Source organism: Pinus tabuliformis, chromosome 3_1 (genome assembly GCF_031772625.1).
Source record: "Pinus tabuliformis cultivar Carrire ecotype Pingquan chromosome 3_1, CPIR1, whole genome shotgun sequence".
Lineage (NCBI taxonomy): Eukaryota > Viridiplantae > Streptophyta > Pinopsida > Pinales > Pinaceae > Pinus > Pinus tabuliformis.
In genome coordinates, this window is record NC_142301.1 from 583,587,562 (window position 1) to 583,600,554 (window position 12,993).

Sequence of the window (12,993 nt, forward strand, 5' to 3'; positions counted from 1 at the left end):
AGGAAGATACACTTATGACTTCTTGCACCAATTTTGTTTCTATGTACCTTTGGTATCAAGGCATAACAGGTGGAACCAAAGACCCTGAGATGCTTTACTGAAGGAATGTGCCCATACCACATTTCATAAGGAGTCTTGTTTTTGATAGCATTAGATGGACATCTATTCTTTATATATACAACACATAGAACTGCATCAGCCCAAAACATCAATTTTACATTTTTGAAAAACATCATGGAGTGCACCATATTTAAGATTGTCCTATTCATTCTTTCAGCTACACCGTTTTGTTGGGGATTATAAGGCACAATTCTTTGATGTTTTATCCCATGTTGGTTAAGATAGTTTTCAAATTCATTTGAAGTGTATTATTTTCCATTATCAATGTGAATAGAGCCAATATGAGATTGTGCATCATTTTCAATCCATGTATGAAAGTTCTTGAATGTTTGAAAAGCATAAGATTTGTTCTTCAATAAATAAACCCAACACATTCTAGTGTAGTCATCAATAAATGTCATCATATACTTATTTCCATTTGCAGAAGGAACAGGAATTGGACCACAGAAATCTCAATGAATTAGTTCAAGTTTTCTATGTGCTCTTGAATGTGAATCATGAAAAGACTGTTTCTATGCTTTCCTAGAATGCAAGCATCACATTGCTTAAGTTTCCTAGGAATTGTAGGCAAACCATAATACCATTTTTCTTCAACAAGCAGAGGCTTTCATAGTTCAAGTGTCCAAATCTAGCATGCCATAATAAACTTAATGGAAGTGTACCTTCTTCATAATGAGAATTGTATGAGAAATGTTGTGCACGAGCAGAGGTACCCTGCAGCTTGAGAAGCCTTTCTTCTTCTATATCTATCATGACAAGTGAGTGGTTAGATGCTTTTCTCACCTCAAGCTTGCCATCAAACATATGAATGGAGTGACCTTGCTAGTATATGTGGACCAAGGACAACCAGTTTCTCCTCAGCTGTGGGATATATAGAACATGATGCAAAAGAAACTCTGGAAGACCAGGCAATTTAAGCCCGATTGTGCCAAGCCCTGATGGCTTGATTTTTGATTGGCCTGCAAAGTATACTGCTCCATCAACATTGTCAGTAAATTCTTCAAAAAAATCTTTTCTATGAGTCATGTGGAAAGTTGCTCCTGAATCAAGCAACCAATCATTTTTCCAAGAAGCAAGTGAAGCATTAAATAAGTCTTCATTTAATCCAATATTACAGTGTGCCACAACATATTTAGTGGATTCAGGTGCTTTAGCTTTCTCAGTGTCATTAGTTTTACCTTTGGGCTGGTTTCTTTGCTGCTCAATTTTGTCCCAAGGTAACTTTCATGTGGAGGCATCATGTGATCCATTTATTTTGCAGCGTATGTAGTGCAAATCTGACTTTTCTCCTTGAGTGTCTACCCTCCCTACCTCTGAAATATCTTCCACTTCCTCTTCAACCACCTCTTCCTCTGGAAGAATCTTGAGCAAGATTCTTTTCTCTTTGAGCAAGACACACAACCTCTTCAGAAGATTCAGGGGTTGTCTTCTTTCCAAAAGCTTTCTCTCTTTCAACAATTTTTTTCACAAGAGAGTCAAAGGTAATATTTGTGAGATTTCCATTCGCTTGCAATGAATCAAAATAATTGGAGTAAGTAGGATAAAGTTCCTTGAGAAAAGCGATCAGAGGAATATCCAATTCAACCTTAGTGGCTTTGATATCATGCATTATAGATTTTACTTTAGTCTGAGGTAGGTTGTTCTGGCTCTTTGTCTCCGTCTCCAACACACACTCCTTTCCACAACTCATTGAAAATGAGAGTGTGTTTCATTTTCCTGGACCACTCAGGATAGTTCTCCCTTCTAGTGAGAACTACTCCCACAATAGATATGATTGAATGCATTGTAAAATTTGTGTGCTGTAAAAAATACTTCTACTGGCAAAAAATTTGTTTTTGATGTAAAAAAAAAAAATGCACTGTAGTAGCAATATTATAAATTCTTATGAAAATCAAGAAACAAGCTACACAGATCGGGGTTTCTAAGGCTTCTTTTGGAAAATAACAGGATCGAATAATATTAGATTTCACAATGAATAATATCAGACAACCAAGTTCCAATCCATTTGGAGCACAACCAACATTTAGGCAGACCAACGCTGCAACAAATACTAATCCATTTATCCTGAGGCCTTTTGGGAACATGACATGGATCACAACCTTTAAAACATTCACACCATATATCAAAATGTAGTCAACACATATCTGCCTTTTCAACCATGGGCAACGCACATAATTCAATACGACACTTCATATAATTCAAGATCGTACAACACTCACCAAAGGCAGGAGAATGCGCTATAAAAAAACATACAACCCTTCACACTATCAACACTTCTCAGATGTCAAGAACTTCCAGACATTGCTGATTACATAGTTGTTGGAATTCAGACAGTTTATTTGTAGTGCAGATTGGCAGTTCAATGTTTGGCGACACAACAACTAGTGTTTTTTGGAGCCACACAGACTCCATCGCCACTAGCTTCTTTCGTGCCAGCAAAAGACACCTTTAATTGTTACGCACAAGATATGGTAACAGAGTGGGGAGTAATACTAAAAACGTGCTCCAAAAATACTCCAGAGTGGCTGGGAATGGGAGCAGTAACGCTTTTTAGTTCTTTTATCGCATATGGGAGTGAGGACTCCACACTCACCGCATCTCCACCAGACTGTGTACGGGAACGAGGTTTAGGGGAGAGGCCGAGGGGCTAAGGTCGATACCAGGTGGGAGGGTACTATGATACCACTACGTTTTGAGCGATTCCATTGATACCACCGAGCATGATTCAATGAGATACCACTGAGCCAGTGGATGGTTGGAGGGTCGACTGTTCAGAGGGAATATAAAACGCATATGATAGTGTATGGAAGGTGGGTCCAGGCCTCAGGAGCATGGAAGTGGTGTGAGATCTGCAAAAGAGGCAGAACATAGGCAGGAAACTAATACCAGGAGTTACACAAAAGCTAATTTTGGGAGCTTGCTCTAATACCATGTCAGACCAGGAGGTAACTCGTCAAATCAAATCATGAAATTTATTCAGGATGCTCATTATTATATACAGGAGGGAGAGACTATTCATTTCATCTCCCGGTGACTCTTCATATTTTCTATTATTTATTTACATTAATTACAGTTATTCACCCAATCCCTATGATTAGGTGTCAACAATCCTAATCCTCCATCGTGTTGTAGTGGCTGAAACAACCTCCAAAATTTTGGCCTACACTCAATTTTGGAGCCTATTGTGGATCTTGTGATCAGTCATTCCTTAGTCACTTGTTGGTAAGCTTATGATTTCAATATCTCTTCTTCGATCTCAATATTCGTTCACACTTATCTATTTATATAGCAAGTGTCATCTTCGAGCATGGGAGTTACTGCTTGTCATGAAAAGGGAAGTTTTGGTTTGCTTCAAGGGCCAATATTTATGAATCTGAGTTGTTCCCATCATGTAGACATGTTTCGCACTCATTTCCAAAATTTCACGCACTATTAAACGTGTTGTCATTATCCTCACAAAGTCTATCCTCGGAGCCACACTTGTCGTAAGTTGCCACAAAGGGTGTTTTATTAAGTGAAGTATGTTTTAATATGTTCTGGATGATCTATGTTGTATAACTAAGTGTCCAAGTGTGTGGTGACAATCAAGTTCTATCAATATTCACATCAGTTCCACTAATCCCACACTTAGCCAAATTCTAGAGGATTCCTCGCAACCTAGCCTAATCTAGCCTTCCTAAATTGTGAACTTTGCATTTGCAACCCTCAAGAATTTTTATTTCCTATTGGAACTGTGCAATGCGTAGAAATCCCATCATCCCTTCGTATCCAGAACTATGCATATTTTTCCTCTAGGCCTCTCTCTTGCCCAACCCCCCTTGCCTCCGAAAACTATGCAAATTTGTTCTCTAAGGCCTCATCCCGCAACTGCCACTTCCTTCTTGAACTACGCAATTTTCTCCCTCAGTGGGAACTACGAAATTTTTTCCTTTAGTGGGAACTATGGAGTATAATCCCTTAGTCCATCTCAGTCACTGAACCTTGCCCACTTGACCTAATATCAGTCCCTATCTTAGTTCGTGGATAGTAATGCATCATCTTAGACTAGGGAGTTTTTGGATTGATGTCGTCCCATCATGAGTGAATTGTAGGAACAGGCACACTATCAATTCATGGGGAGATGATGAGGAAGGAGAAGAAGGATGAAAACATTCCTAAGGCTCACTTATGGCTTAACAGATGATTGAACCTATCAAGAGAAAGAAAAGGGAAACAAGTTTGCAACCAGCTCCGAAGACCAAAGATCACTGAATACCCTGCATCATCAAGTTATGTAGAGGAAAATAGAAAGCATATCGAAGAACATATCGATCACTCAACAAAAATAATGACTTGACATTACTGCATCATCAAGCTAGTTAATGTCAGTAGTGTCGTGTCAAGTCATGTCAGGAGTTGTCATATGCCAGATCACTATTATGGGCCATTTATATGTAAATCAAATATATTGTAAAGTGAAAGTCCTATGGACAAACATGAATATGAAGATTCATGTAAGTTGAAAAGTCATAGGAAGTCGAACAATCATAAGGGTAGTCAAAGAGTCACAAGGGGGAGAATCACCCTTGGCTATATATACCCCCTCATTGTATGAGCAAAGGAATTTTCACCTTGGCTCCTCCTGCAAGGCATATGAGAGATCAATTAGTTCTTTGAGGAGCAAGGAGTGGTTCCAATGTCCCACTACTAGGGCTATTGATGTACAATGTAAATATGTGTCTTGGAAATTTTTCTTAATTACAGAACCCTTTTAAGGCCAACACATTCTTCATGAATGACTTATGAATATTTGTAAGGCTATTCCGTAGACGTTTGTATTTCATGTTTTCCTTCACATGTACTAAGATAATTGAACTATTTTAGTTATTTTAGTGCTTATCTTGTTGAGAATGCATTGTAATGGTAATAGACATATCTTTCATTACTTATTGGTTATAATGATCGTCACATCCGCTGGATGTTAGACAGACCTTGCCTTGTTTGTTGGTTGTAATGACTATCGCATCCACTGTGGACTATTCTGCTGGATGCTAGACGGGTCCTTTTGGTTCATGTGTGTCTCTTCCTAGGTGATACTATTACCTCTCATTTAGAGGCTCACTTTTCATCCCCCTCTTTGCAGTAAGAGAACCTAGACATAGTTGCACTGCACACACACTAGGCACACTCACCTTACTTTTCGAAAATACCATTACACCACTTTCTTGTGCTGACAGCTAGAGCCAAGTCAAATATTTAAGGATTCAGAACTAGGCCTTTATACTGGATGGGACTCCTACACCAAATGGTGTGAGGTATGATTGGGACTTCATATCGGGGATATCCCCTTGGTTGATGGATTTTCAGCACTGTCAACACATCAATATTCCAATTAGAGGTGTTATGGGATGCACTATGTTAAATTATTATGGATCTATGAGGAGATCCTCCATTTAAGATTCTGAAGCTCAAAATTATGGCCATTAGAATTCTCAATCTCAATTATTCTATTGCTAGTCACCCTTCTTTAACAAAATTTCTATCTTAAGACTCCCATTCGAATATTCTTACCTTTAATCAAATAAATAACAACATTCCTAAATATATCCATGTTCAAGATTCTCAATATTTCACAATAAAGACATTCGTTTGCAACCAAAATGAGCTAGGATACAATATGTTGGGCTTAAGGCACCTTATTTTCACTTCAGATACCAAATATTCAAATATAGAGTTGATTAGACATATAAAGTAGACTGATAGGTCAATTAACACAAAACTCTAAAGATCATGAGAGAACTTAAAGATCAGAAAATAAACAATGTTACATCATGAGTAATTATATAGGTCAATTTTTTTTACCTTGGAAACCCTTAACTGAGAATCCCAAAATGATATTTGAGCTTCAGTTCTCTAATATTATTAATTTAATATCACATATATTTTATAATAAATTTCAACCTTGGTGCACACCTAAGACCAATACACTCATACATTGTCTTATATCTACTGTTCATGATTATTTCACATTGTCTCTCATTATCCTTTCATCATTTTCTATTTATGGGCATAATAAAACTTAATTTGAAGCATCTTGAATATGTACAGGTTGTTGAAGATTACTAGCTAAGATCCCAGGAATCTTGGGATTCATAACTCTTTCCAACCAATTTCAATTGTATTCAATTCCCTTTGACCACTAATCAAACACTAGTCTGAGTCAATTATGCACCAATGCTTGAATGTGATCCCCTCGACTAGTCTAAGTCGATTATTGAATTCCTGTGGCTAATTGATTTCCCATCAAATTTCATCAAAGTAACTTCCATCTACTTAGCTATCAACCTAGTGACTCAATCATCAATTTTTTGTCCTAGTTGATTGTTCTTGACCAAACTTGTCAAGGTTAACTCCAACTCATCTTACCTGACTAGACTATTGACTAGCAAAACTCCAATTGACTAAAATTACTTGAAAATGTTGAAACCTAATGCTTTGTGATTGGGAAAATATGTTGTATATATGTAAATACAAATTAAAAAGATGAAGAGACCTTGGAATGTGTATCCCAAGGGTCTCTCTCTTATGTGTATACATTAATGTTCTTCTTAATAGAAAAGTCAAATTTTTTAGAGTTACCATATACTTGGCTTGACATGTTACAGAGAATAGGTCCACAAACCCCATTTTATCATTCATGAGCCTTTTAACTCTTGTCTACTACCATTTTTTTCTACTCCCACTTAGATCCATCCCCACAAACAAACATAGTCCATGTCCTCTCTCTTGTTCAAAAATTTTGCTCCATGTTTCCAAATGCTCCTCTCTAAATACCTACACACCATTTCACCTACTCAACACCTTGTCTACGAGGCTTTCCAAACCGTTCAATATAATTGAGATGTGAAATTCTAGGGCTTGTTTGTGAGGCTTCATGCTTCCTTTACAACTTTTTAAAGCAAGCATTTCTAGTTTCGGAAAATCATTCATTGAAACTCCCATCCCATTCAATTGCCTATCATACCAATTTTTTTCCTACAAAAAACTCCTCTATTACTACTATTATTACTTCTTCCTGTAAATTTAATTTTTTTGTTGTTCCATATCTGTGTTTTAATAGATTTCATCATTGGGGGTAGTAGAGGAGCCATGTTCAAATATCTAGCAGATTGATAAAGAAAGGAGTATTTAATAATGGATCTTAATGGTATATGATAGCTTAAGAAACTTGTACTAAGGTGACTACCGACCATGTCCCTTAGAGCTCTCTGGTGTAAGTCATAATCCGTTCATTCATCCTTTATTTATATAGGTGTTTATTATATATATGTGACTTAATATATATGCAAGATGGAAGTAATGGTTTATATAGTCGGAATATATAATAGTAGGTTTTCTGCTGGTGGTTTATGTTTTTGGTTTGATGCATATGCGTGTTGGTCGGTTCATATGAAAAATGGTTTAGTCTTATTTGTATGTCATGTTGATTTTATACTTTATGTCTTGTATACTCTATACTCTCTACAGTATGTGTGAATTGGTTTATGTCAAAGTGGAGAAAATTGGTTGTTTTAGATCAAGAGTCTACATGATTATTTTTTGGGTTATTTTGATTAATTAGAATTGGAGCCAAGTTATATGATGGGTCTCTAATGTTATATATATATATATATATATATATATATATATATATATATATATATTTTATAATATATTATTGTTACTACAAGTATTTCGACTATTCAAGGCCTAGCTTAGAATTTTATTTAATAATGCATTCTTTCATCTCAATAGTTGGAGTAGTTCTCACTGGTAAAGAAAACTACAATGAATGGTTGAGAAAGATAAATCATGCCTTCATTTTCAATGAATTATGGAAAGGAGTATGTAAAGGAGAAGATGGGAATCCATGTTTCACCAAGTATCAATGCTTTTAATACTTTAAAGAAGTTGAAAAACTTATATGAATCACACTAAAGCTTAAGGTAGTACATCTAATGATCAAACTCTTCAATATAGAATTGAAATATGATGATCCCTTTTCCCTATCCTTTTAAAAGTTATTATGAATAATGTAGATGCCACGAAAGTTAAAATGGATGTTCCTCTCATAGCTTTCGTAGAGGCACTATATCCCACATATTCTCACTACATTGAATCATTACAAGCTAGTGGCCAACTTAAAGAGATTACTTTTGACACTCTTGTGGAGAAGTTTGTAGGAAGAGATAAATATTTTGGGAAGAGGAAGATTGTTGCTCAGTATTTTGAAGAAGTTGTGTGACTTTCATAGAAAGAGAAGAATCAAGCACAATACTCTTCTAGAGGAAGAGGTGGCAGAAGAGTACGTGGAAAGAAGAATAACAAAGGTGCGGGGGGGGGGACATTACCAAGGAGCAAGACCTAATGTTCATTGTATACATTGCAAAAATGATTGACATGATGCATACAAATGTAAGCTCTCTTAGGACAAAATCAAGTAGGAAATAATTGAAGAGAAAGGTAAAACAACAGATCTAGGAAAGGATAAAACACCTTAATCAACTCATTATATTATGACGCATTTCAATATTAGAGTAGTTAAAGACTTGTTCAATACTTCATTTGCTTCGTGGAAAGATGCATGGTTGCTTGATATAGGTGCAACCTACCACATGACCTTTCAAAAATTTTCCTTTGAAGATTTCAATGACAAACTAGATGGAGAAATCTATTGTGTAGACAAGTCAAAACTGAAGCCATTCATACTTGGCACAATAAGGCTCATTCTTCCTGGAATCCCTTACTTTATTCTGCAAGATGTTCTCTGCGTCAAAGAGCTACGAAGAAACCAGTTGTCATTGGTTCACATCTACAATCAAGGACACTCCATTGACATGTTTGATGGAAAGGTTGAGGTGAGAAAAGCATCAAACAATGCACTTTTCATGACATGATTAGAAGAAGAAAGATTCTTGAAGCTCCAAGAAATTTATGCTCATGCACAAAACTATGCATACAATTTTCAATATAATGAAGGTACATTTCCATATACTCTTTTATGGAATGCAATATTTGGACATCTATACTATGACAATCTTTGTTTACTAAAGACAAATCATGTTACTAGTTTACCAACCATTCTTAGGAAATTGAAATAATGTGATGCTTGTATCTTAGGAAAACATAGCAAAAACCTATTTCATGATTATGTTTCTAGAGCACACAAAAAGCTTAAAGTGGTTCATTCTAACTTGTGTGGACCTATTGGGTGTGGAGCCTGATTATCTTCATTATTAAGAGGTATCACCGCATTGGACCCCAGTTCTAAATGGGGTGAAAAAACAGCCCGTAATATTTGCACTGCAGGGGGGCTCCATGGGGGGCGGCTGCAACCTTTGGGAGCCCCCCTGGTGGGGGGATCAGGGGAAGTGCCCCCGAAGCTAAAAATAGATGTAAAATTTCCTTGTAAAAAGTTGTAATTTCATAGTCAATCTGGGCCATTCATTAGGCGGAGATCTGACAGTAGAAGTTACGTTTAATTTAGGGTTTTTTTCCCTAGAAGGAAACCCCTCGCTATATATGATAGAATTGTATTGCATCTGTGTAGATATGGATTCTGAGCGAGAAGAGAGAGGAGATTGAGTGAGAGAGAAGAGGGAATTACAGCAGATCTACTGTAGGTTGTATCTCTTCAGTTTGCTGGATAATATAAAAGGAAGGACTGGCTGTTTCTCCATGGACGTCGCCCAAATTGGGTGAACCACATATATCTGTGTCACTCTTATTTTATGTGTTTTATGTGTTTATATTTCTACAATATTTTATGTGTTCCATTTCTCTGTAATATATAATTTTCTAACAACTGGTATCAGAGCCGAAGGTCTATTTGGCTGATAAACTTGCAGGAGAGAAGGGTTCCTAGTTCGAGTGGGAGCAATGGCGGAAGATGGTAGGTTTAGGGTAGAAAAATTTAATGGCCAAAACTACCAGCTACGGAAGATGGAGATGGAAGATTATTTGTACCAGAAAGATCTGTACCAACCATTGAGTGGAAAGGAAAATAAGTTGACGAGTATGACAGAAATAGAATGGGATATTCTTGATAGAAAAGCACTTGGAACAATACGGCTATGCCTAGTGGCGTTAGTAGCATTTAATATCTCAAAGGAAACGACAACAGAGGGTTTAATGTCAACATTGGACAAACTATATGAAAAATCCCCAGCCTCGAATAAGTTATTTCTTATGAAGTGTTTATCTAATATGAAGATGTTAGAAGGTGGATCTGTTACTGATCATTTAAATGAATTTAATATAGTTAAAAGTCAGTTAAGTTCTGTAGGGGTAAATTTTGATGATGAAGTTAGGGCTCTGTTATTTCTATGCTCATTGCCAGAAAGTTGGAATGGTTTAGTTATGTCCATTAGCAATTCTATCTCTGGATCTAGTACTTTAAAGTTTGGTGATGTTGTCGATGCAATCGTTAGCTAGGAAATGTGATGGAAAAGCTTTGATGAGACATCAGGTAATCCTTTGACTGCAGAGACTAGGGGAAGTAAAATGGAAAGGGGAAAGAGCCCAGGATATCGCAGTAAGTCAAGGAAAGGTAGATCCAAGTCCAGATCAGGGATAGTGTGCTATAAATGCGAGAAGAAAGACTACAATTCTTGGAAGGGAAAAGAAGGAGATGCGCAGCAAGAAAATAATCATGAAGCGAATGTGACAGGTGATGTGTTGCAAGATGCTTTGATTCTTTCATTAGAAAATATTATTGATGCCTAGGTGGTAGATTCAGGGGCCTCATTCCATGCCACACCTGATAGGAAACATTTTCATGATTATGTTCAAGGAGATTCTGGACAGGTTCGATTGGGTGATGATAAACCTTGTAAAATCATTGGAATGGGTACAGTTTTCGTAAAATAGCAAAATGGAATCAATGGCTATTGAAGGAGGTAAGGCATGTTCCAGATCTGAAGAAAAATCTAATTTCAATAGGACAGTTGGGAGGTGAAGGTTGTGTAACTACTTTCACAGATAAAACTTGGAAGGTCACTAAAGGAGCCCTGGTAATAGCAAAAGGAGAAAAGGTTGGTACATTATATTTATGCAATGGTATTTCTAATTCTGTTAATGCTTTAACCTCTACAGCAGCAGATACGACATTGTGGCATCATAGGATTGGGCACATGAGTGAGAATGGGATGCAGATTCTTCACTCAAGAAATTTGTTGCCAGGTTTGAAGCATGTTGATTTAAAATTTTGTGAGAAATGTGTTTATGGAAAACAAAAGAGAGTCAGATTCCTTAGAGCTGGGAAAGAAAAGAAGAGTGAAAAATTATAGCTTGTGCATACAGATGTATGGGGACCTGCTCAGGTATCATCTCTCGGTGGCTCTCGCTATTATGTTACTTTTATTGATGATGCAACCAGAAAGACCTGGATCTATTGTATTCGAAATAAATCTGATGTATTTGATACTTTCAAGAAATGGAAAGCTTTGGTTGAAAATGAGATAGGAAAAAGGTTGAACAATCTCAGATCAGACAATGGAGGTGAATATTGCAGCAAAGAGTTTGATATGTACTATTCAGAGAATGGAATTCGCAGAGAGAAGATAGTTCAAGGAACACCACCAGAAAATGGTGTGTCAGAAAGGATGAAAAAGACAATCATGGAGTGTGCAAGGTGCATGAGATTGCATTCAGGATTGCCTTTACAATTTTGGGCAGATGCTGTAGATACTGTTGTTTATTTAATAAACAAAGGGCCTTCAAGTTCCTTGGATTGTGGTATTCCAGAGGAGGCATGGACAGGTAAAATGGTAAACTACTTATTTTTAAATAATTTTGGTTGTGAAGCCTCTGTCCACATTAATAAAGAAAATAGAACAAAGCTTGAGGCAAAATCAAAGAAACGTAATTTTATTAGATATGGTGTTAATGGTTTTGGTTATCACTTTTATTATTATGAAAAACAAAAAATCATTAGGAGGAGAGATGTCATATCTAATGAAAAGGTTTGTATAAGGATCAGTTGTAGGTAAGGAAACAAGAAAAAGAAAACAGAGAATATGCAGTGCCTGATGAGATCAAAGAAAAAGTGATGCTGCCTGAAAATCATAATGATCAATGGAGAGAAAAACAACCACAACAGCAAGAAGCACCTCAAACACTTGAAAGTGGTGTTAGAAGATCTACCCAGATAAGTAGACACCCTGAATGATACTCTCCTTCATTATATTATGTATTGTTGACTGATTCTGGTGAACCAAAATGTTATGAAGAAGCAGTGTAGGTAGAAACCAGGAAGAAGTGGGAGAAAGCCATGAAAGAAGAGATGGACTCTTTAGCACATAGCTAGACTTGGGACTTAGTCACGTTGCCTACAGGTAAAACATCATTGCAGAATAAATGGGTTTACAAGTTGAAGGAAGAAGATGGAGGTAGAAAAAGGTATAAAGCTAGACTTGTGGTGAAAGGGTTTGCATAGAAAAAGGGTATAGACTTTGATGAGATATTTTCTCCTTTTGTTAAAATGACTTCAATCAGAACTATTTTGAGTCTAGTAGCAGCTGAAGATTTGCATCTTGAGCAGTTAGATGTAAAAAAAAACTTTCTCCATGGGGATTTGGAGGAAGAGATATATATGCAACAACCACAAGGATACGAGGTAAAAGGGAAGGAGAAACTAGTGTGTAGGTTGAAGAAGAGCTTGTATGGCTTAAAACAAGCTCCAAGGCAGTGGTATCTAAAATTTGACAGGTTTATGTCTAAATAAGGTTATACTAGATGTCACTCTGATCATTGTGTTTATATCAAAAGTTGAAATGATGGAAACTATATTATATTATTATTGTATGTAGATGACATGATTGTTGTAGGTTCTAACATGCAGGAAATAAATTTGCT